We start from the raw sequence: 19,353 nt of genomic DNA, 5'->3' as shown, positions 1-19,353 counted from the left end.
ACACAAACAATTATAATCTATCATGTCTTTACTGAACACATCACATTAAACAATCACAGTGCTGTGGAAAAAGTAAGTGAACCCTTGGATTTAATAAATGGTTGATCCTCCTTTGGCAGCAATAACTTCAACCAAGAGTTTCCGATAGCTGAAGATTATACCTACACAACGTTTACATGGAATTTTGGACCATTCTTCATTACAGAACTGCTTCAGCTCAGCCATATTCTTAGGATGTCTGGTGTGAATGGCTCTCTTGAGGTCATTTCACAGCATCTCTATTGGATTAAGATCTGGGCTCTGACTGGGCTGCTCCAAAAGATTGATTTTCTTTTTTTGAAACCATTCTGTAGTGGATTTACTTCGATGTTTATGGTGCTATGCACCAACTTCTATTGAACTTCAGCTGGCGCACAGCCACCCTGACATTATCCTGTAGGATATCTTTTATTATATTTATTTTTCTCCCCAATTTGGAATGCCCAATTCCCAATGCGCTTTAAGTCCTTGTGGTGGTGTAGTGACTCGCCTCAATCCGGGTGGCGGAGTACGACTCTCAGTTGCCTCTGTGTCTGAGAGCGTCAATCCGTGCATCTTATCACGTGGCTTGTTGAGCGCATTACCGTGGAGACATAGCACATGTGGAGGCTTCACGCTGTTGTCTGCGGCATCCATGCACCACGCACCCCACCGAGAGCGAGAACCACATTATAGCGACCATGAGGAGATTACCCCATGAGGAGATTACCCCATGTGGCTCTACCCTCCCTAGCAACCGGGCCAATTTGGTTGCTTAGGAGACCTGGCTCGAGTCACTTAACATGCCCTGAATTTGAACTCGCGACTCCAGGTGTGGTAGTCAGCATCTTTACTCACTGAGCTACCCAGGCCCCCATCCTGTAGAATATGTTGCTAAACTTGGGATAAACCAGGTTTGCCAACTCCTTATTCTAATTAGCTTTTGTTGATGTCATTAGCCTAGGGCTTCACATACCTTTTCCAACTTACACTGTGAATATTTGAATTATGTATTCAATATGTACAAGAACATCTTGGTTACTGATGTAACCTCTTTTCCCTGACGGAGGGAATGAGACATTGTGTCGATGTAGTGACACTAGTGGTTCACTCTTGAGAGCCCCAATCACCTTTGCTTTATTCAGAAAAGGCCAATGAAAATTGGAATTTTCATGCCACTCTCCGCCCGGACATACGGGTATAAAAGGAGATGGCGTGCACCACTCATTCAGAGTTGTGCTGAGAAGCCGAGAGAGAGTCCCGGCCATGTCAGTGGTCGGTTCAGCGCCGCGGCAGGAGGGACACAATGTCTCGTTCCCTCCATCAAGGAACAGAGGACGTTCCCTGTCTGTCACTCACTCGACGTTGTGTCGATGTAGCGACACTAGGGGCTCCTATATGAAATGCCACAGGCGCTTAACCATGTCGCGAAGTATGGAGGAGCGGACATGGGCAGGCTGCTGCGTGCCTCGCAGTGAGCACTTGACCGCGTCGTGACCTTCCTGCAAGTTAGGTAAGGCGTCTCCTGGGTCCCAATAAGGGTGGGAGGAGGACTTACCCAAGGAAGCTACAGGCGGTGGCCTTTCCTGATTTTTGTATTAAGCAATTTCCCGCCGAGTACCTGCTAGAATAATGCTGGGGAAGTGCTCTTCCCTCTCCAGGAGGGAGAGCACTATGGAGACCACATCCTATGGGAGGGAGGTTAACATGTGGAGAATACCTCACATGGACTTACCGACGGGGAAGTTCACATATGGAATGATACCACTGGGAAGATCCTATCTATGGAAAGGGTACACAGCCACAGTGGCCGAGGCAGAGCAGAGCTCTGATGAGGGGAAACACAGGGTTCACCTGAGGGGAAAACTAACAGTGGAAATGCATCATACGGGATTACCGAGTGGGGAATCACCACGTATGGAGCACTGAGGCCAAGTACACGAGCCCACCTGAAAAGAGGCATACCACGAGTACTGGGCCTGGCGGCGTTACTCCTCCACCGAGTTCGCCACCGAATAGTGCTTAAGGAATTAAAGAAGTGTCCAGTGTTCACCAGTTACGGGGAACTGTTGTGGACAAGATAGCGCACATTATCACCTCAAAAGGGGAAAGGCGCAATGCAAGCGATACACCCGACCGGCCTACCTGTTGTTACCCCGTAACACTCGGGTCGAAACCGGTTCTATGCGCAGGTTGTAAAACCTTGCAAAGGTATTGGGTGTAGCCCACTGGACCCACTCCGCCCTTTGGCACCTTGCCAGTGCCCAGGAGGACACAACACCTCTGGTGGTGTGTGCCCGGACTCCCAAAGGGCACGGCAGGTCTTGTGATTGGTAAGCCAGAGAAATGGCATCCACAATCCAATGGGACAACCTCTGTTTGGAGACAGCTTTCCCCTTCTGCTGTCCTCCAAAGCAGACTTCCCCGTGGGAAGAGCACCAATTCGCAAAGAGATGCCACTTCAGAGCATACAGCCACCTCGTGGAGGGGGCTCTGGCCTGAGTGATCGTGTCTACTACTGCTGGCGGAAGGCCTGCAAGGTCCTCCGTGTCCCATCCAGGAGCCAGATGTGGAGATTCCAGAGGTCTGGCCGTGGGTGCCGGAGCATGCCCTGCCCCTGAGTGAGAAAGTCCTGCCTCAGGGGAATGCGCCAGGGAGGGGCTACTGCCAGGAGCATCAGGTCTGAAAACCAAGTCTGGTTGGGCCAGTATGGCACAACCATCAGAACTTGTTGCCCATCCTCCCTGACTTTGCACAACATCTGTGCAATGACATTCACTGGAGGAAACGCATACTTGCGCAGCCCCCGAGGCCAGCTGTGCACCAAGGCATCCGTGCCGAGGGGAGCCTCGGACATGGAGTACCAAATGGGGCAGTGAGAGGACTCTCGGGAGGCGAACAGGTCCACCTGCGCCTCTCCGAATCTCTCCCAAATCAGCTGGACTGTGCAGGGGTGGAGTCTCCACTCTACGCGGAGCGTTACCTGCCGTGAGAGCACGTCTGCTGCACGGTTGAAAACACCCGGGAGGTGAGTGGCTCACAGAGACTTCAACGTCTGCTGACTCCAAAGGAGGAGGCGGCGGGCAAGTTGCGACATATGACGTTAGTGTACCCCGCCCTGGCAGTTTATGTACGCCACAATGGCTGAAGCCTCCACAGGGCCAGCGGTACTGCCAGCAACTCTAGGCGGTTGATGTGCCATTGTAGGCGGGGCCCTGTCCAGAGACCCGATACTGCCTGCCCATTGCACACAGTGCCCCAGCCCAAATTTGAGGCATGTCATGACCACGACACACCTCAAGACCTGCTCTAAGGGAACCCCTGCCCGTAGAAACTCCAGGTTGACCAAGGACTGAAAGTTTGACAGCAACGGGGCGTGATAATCACGTGCCATGCCCACCTCGGGACTCGAGTCTGTAGCCAGTGCTGGAGCCAAGTCAAATCATTTTTATTTGAATTGGGCCTTTCACAACACATCGTTTCAAAGCAGCTTTACAGAAGATCAGGCATTAACAGAAGATAAAACTGTAATATCTATAATGTCTTAGAATCATCATTGTATAGTTTGATAAAATACGATTGTGAATTGTGTTTAAAAATAAGTAATTAAATAATAATTGTATTTATAACCCCAGTGAGCAAGCTGTGGCAAGGAACACAAGACTCCATAAGATGTTGGTTAATGGAGAAAAATAACCTTGGGAGAAACCAGACTCACTGTGGGGGCCAGTTCCCTTCTGGCTAACATCATGAATATAATGCCAATATTACTTATGTATAGTGCAATTCATGGTTTAAAATTATTAAACTAAGTGTTAAGGGTCAGTGTTTAAAACAAAGATTTTGTATGAACTGTAAGATTAATGACTAATGTCTTTGAAGTCCATCCTGGATTAACTGCAGAAGTTCACACAGATGCAATTGTCCTTTATTAGTTGGCTGATGAAGGGTTTTGTTGGCAATTAATTGATAGTTTATGTATTCCATTTCAAGTGTGTAGTCCATCATTAGACCGAGGTGATGCAGGCAAAGATCAGTTAGGTGCATCGCAGTTCAACCTGGCTGGTAATTTCGGTGAGGGCTATCCTAAATCTAAGGTTCAGGCAATGGCATATGAAGTATCCCATGTCTTATGGTTGGAGTTGGCATCAGTTCATCCTCTGAAGTCCATCGTAATAGATTGAAGTGATGATTGGCTGGCACTGGCTGCTATTAGTCATCATCACACAGCAACATGTAGCAGTGGAGTCCAACACGAAGCAGGAATGGAGCTGGATTCAGCCGGTTCTGGTGACCTCAGGATAGGAGTCCCGAGGTTGAGACAGGGAGACAATTAAAATAATATTAGCATAGATGCCATTCAATTTATTGCAGAGCGGTCTCATATGCATCAACCCGAGGGGGAGTACTGCCGCTGAGGATGCCATATGCCCCAGGAGCCTCTGAAATTGTTTCACTGGGACCGCGTAAATTAAATAAATTATTTTTCAACCAGTCCAGTTAAATGCTTGTGTACTTTTTCTCTTCTCCTGCCATGGCAGCCTTTTGCATACACTTTTCATTCAAACAACTTCCCTTACACAAATTGTAGGTTCACAACACTAAACTAGTTTGAGAACACAATATTCAAAGCAGAATTGAGATTTGAGTAACTCTCCTATTGCCAGTTCACTGAACATTGCTCTGAAACGGCAGTCTTGTTTTAGCAGTAGATTCTTAACCATTTACCTAGTCACCCAAGTGTGAGTTCTAATAGACATTATAACTCCAAAAAATGTAAAACTGTAATTGTCTGCCATTAATAAAAGAAGACTTCATGAACAGGCTCATTCACTAACTTTCCTAGGGAAGCCATTAACTTGAAACCATACAGCAGAACTCTACAGAAATACAGTAATTCAGTGATATCTGTCATTAATGTAAGTGATAATGTCATTAATACCCTTTTTAAGTAGTTTTATACAGATTTTAAAGCATCTGAATCCTTTGAGAATAAAATCACTCTAAAACAAATTAATATACTGATACAGTATGTACATATTTATTTCAAAAGGAACTTGAAAGATAATATGATTGTTCTGTAAAATGACATGACTTCAGTTGGTGGTTTTTAGGGTTTCACTATTCTTTGGCCTAAGAAATAAAAAAGAAGCAAATTAGACATAAATCATTGTGAAGGCGGTCGATAAGGAGGACACGGGAGGCAGTTTGCTCCACTCACAGGTAAGGATTTTAATGACCACACTTCAGCGCTCACAGCTTCACACACTAATCTCTTCAGCTTCACAATAATAAATTCTTAGCTTCACAATAATAAATTCTTAGTTTCACAATAATAATCTCTTCAGCTTCACAACAATAACTTTCTGGACCCAGGCTCTCTCTCGTCTGCTGGTTGTGTGGCTGATTTTATGCCGCTCTCCCCATGCTCACTGGAATTAGAAACAGGTGTTAGGCATAATTTAGCTAAGGTGTAAGTGAGTCCCGCTCGTCTCAGCGATCTCAGAACCGCCCTCAGATGCTGCATGTGCCGCTGCCAATCATTGCTGTAAATGATGTCATCTAAGTAGGCAGCGGCGTAAGCTGAATGTGGTCTGAGGATTTGGTCCATGAGACGCTAAAACATTGCCGGGGCTCCAAAGAAACTGAACGGAAGCGTCACAAATTGGTGTAATCCGAACGGCATGGAGAAGGCTGTTTTTTCACGGGAAATTGGTGTCAAGGGGATCTGCCAATAACCCTTTGTCAAATCCAATGTCAAATAAAATCGAGCAGTGCCCAACCGATTGAGCAACTCATCAACGCGAGGCATTGGGTATGCATCAAATTTAGGCACCGCATTGACTTTTCTATTATCCACACAGAACTGTACAGACCCGTCGCTCTTAGGAACTAGAATAACTGGGCTGGACCAATCGCTGTGGGATTCCTCTATTACCCCCATATCGAGCATTGCATCCAATTCTTCCTGGACAATTTTATTTTTGTGCTCGGGCAATCGGTAGGGACGGCTACATACCGGCTCGGTCTCGATGCGGTGCTGTATGAGGTTCGTACGATCCGGTAGAGGGGAAAACACGTCTGCAAACTCCTTTTGCAACTTGGCAACCTCTGCGAGTTGATACGGTGAGAGGTGGTCTCCACAAGTGACCGGGGTGAAATTATTGTGTTTTGTATTCACCTCTGACCCGAGCTCCGCCCTCTCCGGGACTACCGTAGCCAACGTCACAGGGACTGCTTCCCTCCACAATTTCAGGAGGTTGAGGTGATATATTTGACATGCCCCCCCCCCTATCGGTTCGCTTTACCTCATAATCGAGATCCCCCACTCGTCGTGTGACCTCAAAGGGTCCTTGCCACTTGGCGAGTAATTTGGAGCTCGATTTGGGAATACGAGTACCTTATCTCCCGGTGCAAATTCCCGCAGCCGCGTTCCTCTGTCGTACAGTCGGCTCTGTCGTTCCCTCTGTAGTTGCCCCAAAGTGTGGAGTTTTGCTCTAAGATCAAGAACATATTGAATTTCATTCTTACTGTTTGAAGGTCCCTCCTTCCAAGCTTTGCGCATAACATCAAGCACACCGCACGGGCGCCGCCCATATAGCAGCTCGAATAGGGAAAATCCCGTGGAGGCTTGCGGGACCTCTTGTACTGCGAATAACAGGGGATCAAGCCATTTGTCCCAACTTCCAGCATCCTCATGCACGAACTTACGAATTGTATTTTTAAGGTTTTTATTAAATCACTCCACCAGGCCATCTGTTTGTGGATGGTAAAAGCTGGTGTGGTTTGATTTAATGTCCAATAATTCATAAAGCTCGCGTAGTGTTCGTGACATAAAGCTTGTGCCCTGATCGGTGAGGATTTCTTTCGGAATCCCCACCCGGGAGATTATTTTGAAGAGTGCCTCCGCAACACTGCGTGCTGAGATGTTGCGCAGAGGCACTGCTTCCGGGTTTCGCGTTGCATAGTCCACTAGGACCAATAAAAAGCGATGTCCGCGTGATGACCGCTCTGATGGCCCGACAAGGTCCATTCCAATTCTCTCGAAGGGGACCTAGATCAGCGGAAGAGGGTGCAATGGCGCTTTTGGAGTGGCCGGTGGATTCACCAGCTGGCGTTCGCGGCATGCCGCACACCACCTGCAGACATCGCCGCCAATGCCCGGCCAATAAAAATGGGCTATTAGACGGTTCAGTGTTTATCTTACCCCTAGATGACCCGCCATGGGATTATAATGAGCCGCCTGGAACACCATTTCCCAAGGGCTCCAAGGTATTAAGAGCTGGGTTGTATCTTCCTTTGTTTGAGCGTCCTGCGTCACTCTATACAACCTCTCTTTTATAATTGCAAAATAAGGATATGAAAGGGCGACACCTGGCTGGAGTTGTTGACCATCGATCACTCTCACTTGGTCAAAGGCGTGCTTGAGGGTTTCGTCTCGTGACTGCTCCAAAGGGAAATCCCCTTCGGGAAATCCCCCGAGGACGGGAGGGGCTGCAGCCTCTCCCCCCCAATGTCATCTTGACGTGGAGCAGACGAAGACGGCCCTGGCTCTGCCTCCCCTGCCAGAGCATCGCACATCTCACATCTCATTGCTTTAGTGCAGGACCCATCCGCGCATATTCCGTTTAATACATTTCTAAATTCAGGCCAATTAGTCCCCAAAATCAGCGGATGGGTGAGGCGGGAACTAACCGCGGCCTCCACTCTATGTTTTGTTCCCCGAAATTTAATAACAAGGGTCACCAGAGGGTAGTTGTGAATATCCCCATGCACACACTTCACCCTCACCATTTTAGCTGTGCCCAAAGCCTCACGTTGAGCCAAGCATTGGTGGATAGTGGTTTGGTTACAACCCGTGTCCACCAATGCTTGGTGAATACCCCCCTTGACACTTACCAGTATCCAGAAACCTGTGTCGGCGGACAATTCCACCTGAGGGGGAGAGCAGCGGGGCACTGTAGGGGCAGGGGGATGTGTCCCCCACCTAGCTCGGGGAACTGGCCGTGGTGGCAGAGCTCCTCGCCTCCGTGGGGCAGGAACGGGCTCTGTAGAGAGAGCAGAGTGAGAGGGGAGGAGGAACACACAGGGGGAGGGGGAAGAGGGAGATAGAAAGAAGAAGAGGGTTCTTCCGCCCTCGGGTATGCCGCCATATGGTCCTCTATGAGTTGGACAGCTTCCTCTAATGATGCCGGGCAGTGGCACTGGACCTACTCCGCCATTCCCTTTGGCAGACAAAGGATAAGCTGCTCCAGTACCACTTGATCGATGACTCCCACAACGTCACGGTTCCCCTCCAGCAGCCATTTCTGGCACGTGTCTCAGAGCCATTGGGAAAAGGCAAACGGGCGGTCGGAATTCCCCAGCTTCAAGGTCCGGAAGAGCTGTCGGTACTGCTCCGGACTTCGAACCACCCGCTGCAGGATGACCTTCTTCAGGTCATCATAGGCTAGGAGGTTAACTGCCGGCAGCTGTTGGGCAGCAAGCTGGGCTTCCCTGGACAAGAGCGGAAGGAGCCTTGCCGCCCACTGGTCACGCGGCCAGCTCCAGACCTCAGCCGTCCGCTCAAAAAGGTCAAGAAAAGCCTCCGCATCGTCTTCCGCCACCATTTTCAGGAGCGTGGGTGGGGGCAGGGGGCTTCTGTTTTCCTGGGTCGCAGCCGGGGCTCTCTCCTGGCAAAGAACGCTCCAGATCGCATGCCAGTCCTCTGCTTGAGCTCGCAGAATTTCAAAGAAGCGGCGATCCTGGTCTTGGCGGAGCTCAAGCAGGGATTGTTGGTGGTTCTGATCTAGGCTGGCGAGGGACTGGAAGATCTCGGCCAACTGCGAGGGCTCCATGGGCGTACCTCAATGATCCTGGGTTTCGGCACCAGTGTAGAACAGCTTCACAACAGGCGGGAAGGACAACACAGGGAAACAGGTTTTTCCTGGATCAGGTAGGACTTTTAATAGGCCATTTCAGTGCTTTACAACTTCACAAACATATCAGCTTCACAGGCACGTAGGCATTTAACACATCAGCTTCATAAACACGTAGTCACTTAAACACATCAGCTTCATAAACATAACAGGTTAAACGTAACAGCTTCAGGAGCACCGTGGCCTTATTTGTGCCAGACTCTCTCACTCTCTCTGCTGGTGGTGTGGCTGCTTATATGCCGCTCTCCCCATGCTCACTGGAATTAGAGACAGGTGTTACACATAATCTAGCTCAGGTGCAAGCGCCCTTACCGCTTTCTCTCTCTCTGGACGGACGCTCGACCATGCCCCCGCTGCCACATTAACATATTTTAAAAAATTCAGTGAGAGTCTTTCCTACACTCCAAAAGGTGAACTTTGATTTTAGTATAAATGGTTGTAATTTTTATAACATAAAAACTAACATCAGTGATGGCCTCCTTATCCTTCTCCTCAGCATTTCTTGCTTCCTGGGCGATATCATCAACCTCACCCTGAATTGTGGACAAGTTCAGCCTCACGCTTCTTCTTGGTGTTCAGAAAGCTTGTGCTCTCAAATAGAGGAAATAGTACACAATAAAGTTAAAATCTTACATCTGCATTTGATTGCTATCCTGTTTTAAGAGAAATCTTGTGTAATGATTACCTGAGAGTGCAGGAGTCCAACACGCTCACTGGCGTCCACCAGCTCTTGTTGAGCCACTTTGCAGCCCCTCTCTGTCTGCTCCAGAGCAGTTCTCAGCTCCTCAATCTCAGCCTGCATCAGAGTGTTTTTGTGTTCCACCATGGCCACCTGCTCCTTCATGTCCTCCTGTTCTCTCAGGGCATCATCAAGGTGAAGTTGGGCATCCTGCACACAACAATTTTTTGATGGCTCCCTGATTAGTTTTTTGCTTTCAATTTTGTTCAGCATACTTATACAACTGAAAACCAGAGAGAGGTCACATACCCTGAGTTGTCCCTGAACATTTCTTAGCTGAGATTCAGCAGCCTGGCAATTGGCATGGCTCAGCTGAATCTCCATCTCATTAAGATCTTCCTCCTCCTTCTTGATTCTCAGGGCATCATTCCTGCTCCTGACCTCAGAGTCCAGAGTGCTCTGCATGGACTCAATGACTCTCTGGCTGTTTCCGCTTGATCTGTTCCATCTCCTCATCCTTCTCTGCAAGCTTCTTGTTGATCTCACTCTTGACCTAGTTTGGCTCAAGCTGGACACAAAGAATCTTGGACGCCTCATGCCCCAGGGTGCGCTATGAAATGTGAAAAATAATTTTTGAATTTGAAACATTCATTAACAGGACAGGATAGTGCTATAATTTTTAGCAAGGATTATAACAAAATAATACACATTCATCTCCAGAAACTCACTTCAGCCTCCTCCGGGGTGGTCTGAATCACAGACTTCTCTGTCTCCACTGCCTTCTTGACCTTTTCCAGCTCATGAATGCTTTAACCAGTCTCACATAACTGCTCTGTCAGAGCCGAGATCTCCTTTACAGAAGAGAAAGAAAATAGTATCAGCATATTATAAAAAGTACATACATTGAATTCCCAATATTGATATAACACTGTAAGAGTGTTAAAGTTAATAATTAATTGAACAGTTGTGGTCTTACGCTGCAGATTCTTATTTACTCTCTTAAGTGTCTCCAGTTGATCCAGACTCTACTCATAGGAGTTCTTCATCTTGAACAGCTCAGTGCTGAGTGAGCGAGCCTCTTTCTGGGCACCTTCCAGCTCTGCCTGACCTTCCTCGTACTTCTGCTTTCATTCTGCCAGGACCCTGGGTAGAGATATTTCATGGTCAGGTTAAACTATTTTTTAAAGAGACTCAAATCAAAGTCATGTCACAGAAAGACTTTAAATTTACCTTGTCAAAGTTCCTCTGCTTCTTGTCAAGGTTGGCAGCCAAAGCATTTGCTCTCTCCACATCAATCATGAGGTCCTCCACTTCAATCTGGAGTGTGTTTGGTCTTCTACAGAGAGGCACATTTGGAGTTCACTTCCTCAATTTGTTCCTCTGCCTCTTGCAGACGCTGAGCCAGCTTCTTCCTGTTCTGAATCTGTCAACATTAATCTTATGATGCAAACATTTTCACATTTGAACACGTTTATAAGCTCTTCTGATGTTCATACTTGGACTCTTCAAGCTCCTCTGTGCGCTGGATAGCGTCAGTTTCATATTTGGTTCTCCACTGAGCAACCTCACTGTTGGCCTTAGACATTCCCCACTGCAGCTCAGCCTTTGCCTCCTGCTCTTCCTCAAACTGCTCACGGAGCAGGTCGCAGTCATGACGGGCTGACTGCACAACATGGGCCACAGCAATCTTGGCCTAAAAAATACAGTTTGTGTTGAATGTATTTTAAAAATCACTGATTAACTGATTCCTCAGATCAATCAGCACAAAGTTCTTTCCAAGAGTTGTTTTTTTTAGTTATTTTTTTTATTTACCTTCACCACCTCCTCTATATGTTCTTTAATTCCTGAATTTGCTGAGTTAAAGCTTGTTTGCCTCTAGTCAGCTGAGAAACCAGAGCCTCTTTCTCCTCCAGCTGACAACCAAACTCCCCTGCATGAATATTTATGATATTCATAAAATAATAATAATATTCACAACTAAGAGACACTTGGTTTTCATTTACAAAAAAGCCCTGGATAACAGTAATTTACTAAAAAAATAAAAAACAATTACCGTTCTCAGTTTAAAGTCTTGCTCTTTGAGCACTGAGGTCATATAACTGACAAATATTCTCATCATTCTTGGTTTTGAGTTCACTGAGTTGATCCTCAACAGTATGACACATCTTCTCAATATTTGCCTGTAAATGTAAATGTTTTCAGAATGATGTCAAAATATTGTGGATTGCTTTGTGGATGTGGACTTTTCATAAAATTATCTTGCATTTCATTGTTGCAAACCTTTGCTTTGGCAACAGCCACCATGTTGCTGGAGAGATCATCAATCTCCATTTTGTATCCGCTCTTCTCCTTCTCAATTTTCTGCTTGACATGCTGGCGGTTGTCAATTTGCTCTCCCAGCTCAGCCACACTGTCGGCCTGCTTCTTGCGGAGGGCAGCATCAGTGACTTCATGCTGGAGGATGGCCTCCTCAAGATAACGATGCAGCTTCTGGAATTCAGCCTCACGCTTCTTATTCATCTCAATATGAGCAGTAGTTGCTCCTCCAGCCTCCTCAAGCCTCTCACTGATCTCCTCAAGATCCCTGGAGAGACCAGATCTCTGCTTCTCCAACTTTGCACAAGCTGCACGCTCAGCCTCATCTCTTCCTCCAGTTCCTCAATGTGAGCCTTCAGGGGCAAATAATTAATGAACTTCTGATCTTGATTTTTTTAAATACAATTAGCAATGTAACATAAGAGTCCAAAAAATACCTGAAGGTCCTTGATCTTCTTCTGGAGTTGAGCTCCAAGAGATTGTTCATACTAAATCTTGCTCAGGAGCTGGCTTGTTTCAAAGTCTTTCCTGTGGGAGATCAATAATAACTTGTTTGTAAAACAATAACATACATAAAACAATACAACACAAACATAACAATATAATTTCTAATGATTTTATGTTTTTCCTTACTTCAGTCAGCCAATATGAGGTCTACTTCAAGCTTTCTCTTGGCTCTTTCAAAATCCATGCAGAGCTTCTTCTCTTGTTCAAGGGAACCCTCAAGCTATGGGAAAATAATAAATAAATGTTGAAAGAAAAATTAGAATTTAATGAATTAAGGACATATTGAAATAGTAACTCTTCTTCGTTACTATTCGTCTTGGCTTTGGTCAGAGTGTTGACTTTGTCCTCCTCTGCCTGGAGATCATCCAGAGTCTGCTGATATGCCTCTTGGAGGGCTTTCTTCTCCTTTGTAAACTTGGCAATGCCCTTGTCCTATGCTGACTTTTCCTCATTCAGGTTCTTGACCTCTGTGATGTTTGATACTAAATTACTTTCTTTTGTTATAATTAATATTCTTGAACAAAATTTAGGTGCAGTTGAAATGTAATAAAATATTAAAGCAACTCTGTCACAAACCTTATTTTCAGTAGCATGTTTCTCCTTTTCGACTTTAGCCAAGGTGAACTCCAGGTCATCAATATCTTTCTTCAGCTCAGAGCACTCATCCTCCAGTTTCCTCTTCTTGGCTGTGAGTTCAGCATTGATTTCTACCTCATCCTCCAGTCTCTCAGTTGTCTCTTTCAGTTTAGCTTCAAGATGCATTTTGCTCTTGATCAGACTCTCACACCTCTCCTCAGCATCTGAGAGATTCTCAGATTCCTGTTTTTATGGTAGTAAGTGCATAATGCGCAAAATATGAAAAAGTCAATATACACATTAAATTAAAAGCTTGTGCTCATACCTACTGTATCTGAGGTTTCTTATGAAATAATCCAAATTAATGTTTTCTTCAATTCACTCACAGAGGCTGCTTGAAGCTGCAGATCATTCTCCTCAAGCTCCTTTTTGGCTACAGCTTTGGCAAGATCTACTTTGCATTTTGTAAAGTCGTCTTTCATGGTTGCCAGCCCCTTCTCAGTCTCAGCACTTTTCAGCAGAGGTTTAATCTTGTAGTAAACCTTCATCCATGGCCAGTGTTTGACGTTCATGAATGAGAGGATGTTCCCTGTGAATTATTTTGTCAATAAATGTCATAAATGTCATTATTTACTCTTGTCGCAGTTATTATTGTAGACATCCTTATTAATGATATAATTAACCTCCTCTCCATCATCTTCACAAACTCCCTCCTCATCAGGTAACCACGGCAGAGAGCCTGAGTCATTGTGACCAGAACTACCGGTTTCTCATCACACATCTCCTCAAGAACACCCAGACGACAAGCTTTGAAGAACACCTGAATTCATGCACAATAATGCAGAGTTTATTTTAATCATAGCTGAAAACATACAGCATGGTTATTGAATCTTTGAATTGTTTTAATTCAGAATATGAACCTTTCTGTGCCCAAATATATACTTGTCCCACTCACCCAGCCCACTACCTTTTTGAACTGTTGCCTTCTGGCCGACGCTTCAGAGCTCTGAGCACCAGAACCATCAGGCACAGGAACAGTTTTTTCCCTCAGGCTATCCTTCTCATGAACAGTTAAAACTGCCCCATTGATCAACAATTAATGTGCAATACACAGCTTAGTCTTTTTATATTATCCAACCTCTTCTGCCATTACATTCCCTTGCACTGTATATAATCGATTTGTATTTAGATTTGCACTACGTATGTGTGTGTGTGTGTCTATATATATATATATATATATATATATATACGTTTTTGAAATTGATGACTTGGACCAAATAATAAAGAAAAGCAGCCAATATGTGCCCAGCATACAGATGTGAACTCCTTCAATACTGTTTAAAAAATATCCCAGGGTGATACCTCAAGAAGTTGGTTGAGAAAATGTCAAGAGTACATTTCTGAAAATTCTAGGCAAAGGGTGAGTACTTTGAAGATGCTAAAATATAACACAGTTTTTATTTATTTTGGATTTTGTTTAGTCACAACATAATTCCCATAGTTCCATTTATGTTATTCCATAGTTTTAATGACTTTACTATTATTCTAAAATGTGAAAAAAAAAAAATTATAATAAAGAATGAGTGTTTCAGAACTTTTGACCGGTAGTGTATATGTGTATATGTGTGTGTGTATATATATATATATATATATATATATACACAGGTGCATCTCAATAAATTAGAATGTCGTGGAAAAGTTCATTTATTTCAGTAATTCAACTCAAATTGTGAAACTCGTGTATTAAATAAATTCAATGCACACAGACTGAAGTAGTTTAAGTCTTTGGTTCTTTTAATTGTGATGATTTTGGCTCACATTTAGCAAAAACCCACCAATTCACCATCTCAAAAAATTAGAATACATCATAAGACCAATAAAAAAAACATTTTTAGTGAATTGTTGGCCTTCTGGAAAGTATGTTCATTTACTGTATATGTACTCAATACTTGGTAGGGGCTCCTTTTGTTTTAATTACTGCCTCAATTTGGCGTGGCATGGAGGTGATCAGTTTGTGGCACTGCCGAGGTGGTATGGAAGCCCAGGTTTCTTTGACAGTGGCCTTCAGCTCATCTGCATTTTTTGGTCTCTTGTTTCTCATTTTCCTCTTGACAATACCCCATAGATTCTCTATGGGGTTCAGGTCTGGTGAGTTTGCTGGCCAGTCAAGCACACCAACACCATGGTCATTTAACCAACTTTTGGTGCTTTTGGCAGTGTGGGCAGGTGCCAAATCCTGCTGGAAAATGAAATCAGCATCTTTAAAAAGCTGGTCAGCAGAAGGAAGCATGAAGTGCTCCAAAATTTCTTGGTAAACGGGTGCAGTGACTTTGGTTTTCAAAAAACACAATGGACTAACACCAGCAGATGACATTGCACCCCAAATCATCACAGACTGTGGAAACTTAACACTGGACTTCAAGCAACTTGGGCTATGAGCTTCTCCACCCTTCCTCCAGACTCTAGGACCTTGGTTTCCAAATGAAATACAAAACTTGCTCTCATCTGAAAAGAGGACTTTGGACCACTGGGCAACAGTCCAGTTCTTCTTCTCCTTAGCCCAGGTAAGACGCCTCTGACGTTGTCTGTGGTTCAGGAGTGGCTTAACAAGAGGAATACGACAACTGTAGCCAAATTCCTTGACACGTCTGTGTGTGGTGGCTCTTGATGCCTTGACCCCAGCCTCAGTCCATTCCTTGTGAAGTTCACCCAAATTCTTGAATCGATTTTGCTTGACAATCCTCATAAGGCTGCGGTTCTCTCGGTTGGTTGTGCATCTTTTTCTTCCACACTTTTTCCTTCCACTCAACTTTCTGTTAACATGCTTGGATACAGCACTCTGTGAACAGCCAGCTTCTTTGGCAATGAATGTTTGTGGCTTACCCTCCTTGTGAAGGGTGTCAATGATTGTCTTCTGGACAACTGTCAGATCAGCAGTCTTCCCCATGATTGTGTAGCCTAGTGAACCAAACTGAGAGACCATTTTGAAGGCTCAGGAAACCTTTGCAGGTGTTTTGAGTTGATTAGCTGATTGGCATGTCACCATATTCTAATTTTTTGAGATAGTGAATTGGTGGGTTTTTGTTAAATGTGAGCCAAAATCATCACAATTAAAAGAACCAAAGACTTAAACTACTTCAGTCTGTGTGCATTGAATTTATTTAATACACGAGTTTCACAATTTGAGTTGAATTACTGAAATAAATGAACTTTTCCACGACATTCTAATTTATTGAAATGCACCTGTATACACACACACACACACACACGTATGTGTATGTATGTATGTATGTATGTGTGTGTGTGTGTGGGTGTGTGTGTGTGTGTATATATATATATATATATATATTGTCTATTATGTATTCTATGTATACTTTATTTTCAATATTTATTTTTTATTCACTTTTTTATTATTTTTTAAAAGTCTTGTTGCTGTTTTGTATTGTTGTGTACTGGAAGCTCCTGTCACCAAGACAAATTCCTTGTATGTGTAAGCATACTTGGCAATAAAGCTCATTCTGATTCTGATTAACATCAGTGGATCCCAGGAGTTTTCAGAGTCCTTCTTGTTGTCCATAAACTGTCCCTCAGGGTTAACACTGGCATTCAGCACTTTGTATCTGTGGAAGATTGATCAAAATGCTTCATATTTTTACATTGAGATAACCCTCCAACAGGAAGTAGTATTTACATGCAGGCCTATATACCTCTGTTTGAAGTCACCATAGAGGATTCTGCTGGGGAAGCCCTTTCTGCAAATTCTGATACCTTCCAGTACACCGCTACATCTCAGCTGGTGGATAACCAGGAAGTTCTCCATGAGACCTATAAAGAACAGCTTACATGTTGAGCTCAATTCATGAACATTTCACATGACCATTATCATATATTGTGCTGATGTCAGAATATCTCTAAGCCCTTTATTACTCTACCTGGAGTCTTGGACTCATTGGGAATCAGACAAAGCACAAAATGATGATGAGTGCTCCTCAATTTGGTCATGAGCTTGCCCAAGTTCTTATTAAGCATTGCATTAGTTCAGGCAGGTCACTTCAGTCAATCTTTGCGGTCAGCTGAATTATGACAGTAACAAATTTCAGAGTGATTCTTTTTAAGTCCTTCATTCTTCAGCTGCCTTTTAATTGCATTGCCCCAGGTTGATTTAACACCCCCTACATCCCCAGATCCACATCTTTTCTGAAAGCATTTTTGTGAAATATTTGTACCAAGTTGTAATGTAATTGTGCAGTGAATTGCTGCTCTCCCCACTCTATTCAAGCATTGCTGCATTAGTGAGCAGAGTTTGCCCAAAACAGAACCATGCCAACAACAACAACAGATTGCTTCTCATACATTTTTTCTTTCTTTCCTTTTTAAATGCCATGCCAGCTTCAATGGCTATATTCATGGTGAGAGCCAGTTTAGTTATTCAAGAATAAAACAAAAAAAAGGTGTTTAAGATTCTTTTTTTTTTTAAAAAAAAAACCTTAAAACTAAATTTAGATTTACTTGATTAAAAACCTTTTCAAAAGTGTCAACAGAATAATACAGGTCCCTCAAGTGTGTAGAAGCATTACAGTCCAGTAAGACATGTTTAATGGATAGTGGGTTCGGACAGGATGGGCACTTTGGTGAATTTTCTCCAGATAGTAAAAATTGGTGTGTGAGCCTTGCGTGTCCTATCCAGCATCGAGTGTAAATGACTTGATCCCAATAATTATTAAAAGGGAATATGTGTATTGTCCCAACAACAGGATTTATTTCCTGTAATTTGTTGTTTAAACAGTGATCACATACCGAATGCCATTTGTTTTTAGTATATACGTTTAATGTTGGTTTTAGGTCTGTGAATTGAATAGAGCATTTTACTGGTTCTGAGGATAATGCTTCTTTGGCAGCTCTATCTGTTTACTCATTACCAGATATTACTGAGTGGCCAGGTACCCAGCAGAAAATAATACTAAAATTCTTTGATTCCAGAGATGAAAATTTTTTAAAAATCTTCTCAATTGTTGGGTGATCAGTTTTTATAGACTCCAGTGCTTCCAGACATGATTTGGAATCAGTTACATTTCTGTGGAACAGTCTCAATGAACTTCAGTGCTAGTAATAAAGCATTTGCCTCTGCAGTAAAAACTGAACTTTGTTCAGGGATGCGTATGCCTTGACACAGTTGACTTGTTGCAAAGGCTGCTGCCACTTGATTTCCAGATTTGGACCCATCTGTGTATATTGGGATATGTTGTGGGAACACTGCTCTTATATCCAGGAATTGCTGGTAATACTTATTCGGATGAGTTTTTGATTTTTGGTTTCTCGTTAAATCCAGATGGATTTTGGGCTTTTTGAGATCCCATGGGGGGATTTCGCAAATATGTGTCTGCTCCAGAATGTTTAAATCCACTTTCAGATTCTCCAGATGTGTTTTTATACGTAGGCCAAATGGACGAATGTGACTTGGTTTTCTTTCATATAGTATTGAATGTTGAGTTGAGAAAACTGCTGGATAAGCTGGATTGTCTTTATTTGTTTTTAGTTTGGTTGCATATTTTAAGGCCAGCTTTAGGCGTCAGATTTCCAAAGAAGGTTCATTGGCTTCCACATACAGGTGCATCTCAATAAATTAGAATGTCATGGAAAAGTTCATTTATTTCAGTAATTCAACTCAAATTGTGAAACTCGTGTATTAAATAAATTCAATGCACACAGACTGAAGTAGTTTAAGTCTTTGGTTCTTTTAATTGTGATGATTTTGGCTCACATTTAACAAAAACCCACCAATTCACTATCTCAAAAAATTAGAATATGGTGACATGCCAATCAGCTAATCAACTCAAAACACCTGCAAAGGTTTCCTGAGCCTTCAAAATGGTCTCTCAGTTTGGTTCACTAGGCTACACAATCATGGGGAAGACTGCTGATCTGACAGTTGTCCAGAAGACAATCATTGACACCCTTCACAAGGAGGGTAAGCCACAAACATTCATTGCCAAAGAAGCTGGCTGTTCACAGAGTGCTGTATCCAAGCATGTTAACAGAAAGTTGAGTGGAAGGAAAAAGTGTGGAAGAAAAAGATGCACAACCAACCGAGAGAACCGCAGCCTTATGAGGATTGTCAAGCAAAATCGATTCAAGAATTTGGGTGAACTTCACAAGGAATGGACTAAGGCTGGGGTCAAGGCATCAAGAGCCACCACACACAGACATGTCAAGGAATTTGGCTACAGTTGTCGTATTCCTCTTGTTAAGCCACTCCTGAACCACAGACAACGTCAGAGGCGTCTTACCTGGGCTAAGGAGAAGAAGAACTGGACTGTTGCCCAGTGTTCCAAAGTCCTC

The 19,353-nt window shown here is 43.9% G+C and overlaps 1 pseudogene; it reads right to left on the bottom strand.

Annotated features, from left to right (window-relative positions):
• Nucleotides 1-8,965: 8,965 nt before the first annotated feature.
• LOC127418012 (myosin heavy chain, fast skeletal muscle-like) overlaps nucleotides 8,966-19,353 on the bottom strand; it is a 28,115-nt pseudogene continuing 17,727 nt past the window's right edge.

The sequence above is a fragment of the Myxocyprinus asiaticus genome, chromosome 3 (assembly GCF_019703515.2).
Source record: "Myxocyprinus asiaticus isolate MX2 ecotype Aquarium Trade chromosome 3, UBuf_Myxa_2, whole genome shotgun sequence".
In the NCBI taxonomy this organism is placed as follows: Eukaryota; Metazoa; Chordata; class Actinopteri; order Cypriniformes; family Catostomidae; genus Myxocyprinus; species Myxocyprinus asiaticus.
The sequence above is the reverse complement of the archived record's forward strand: the minus strand, read 5'-3'. Positions and strand labels throughout refer to the sequence as shown.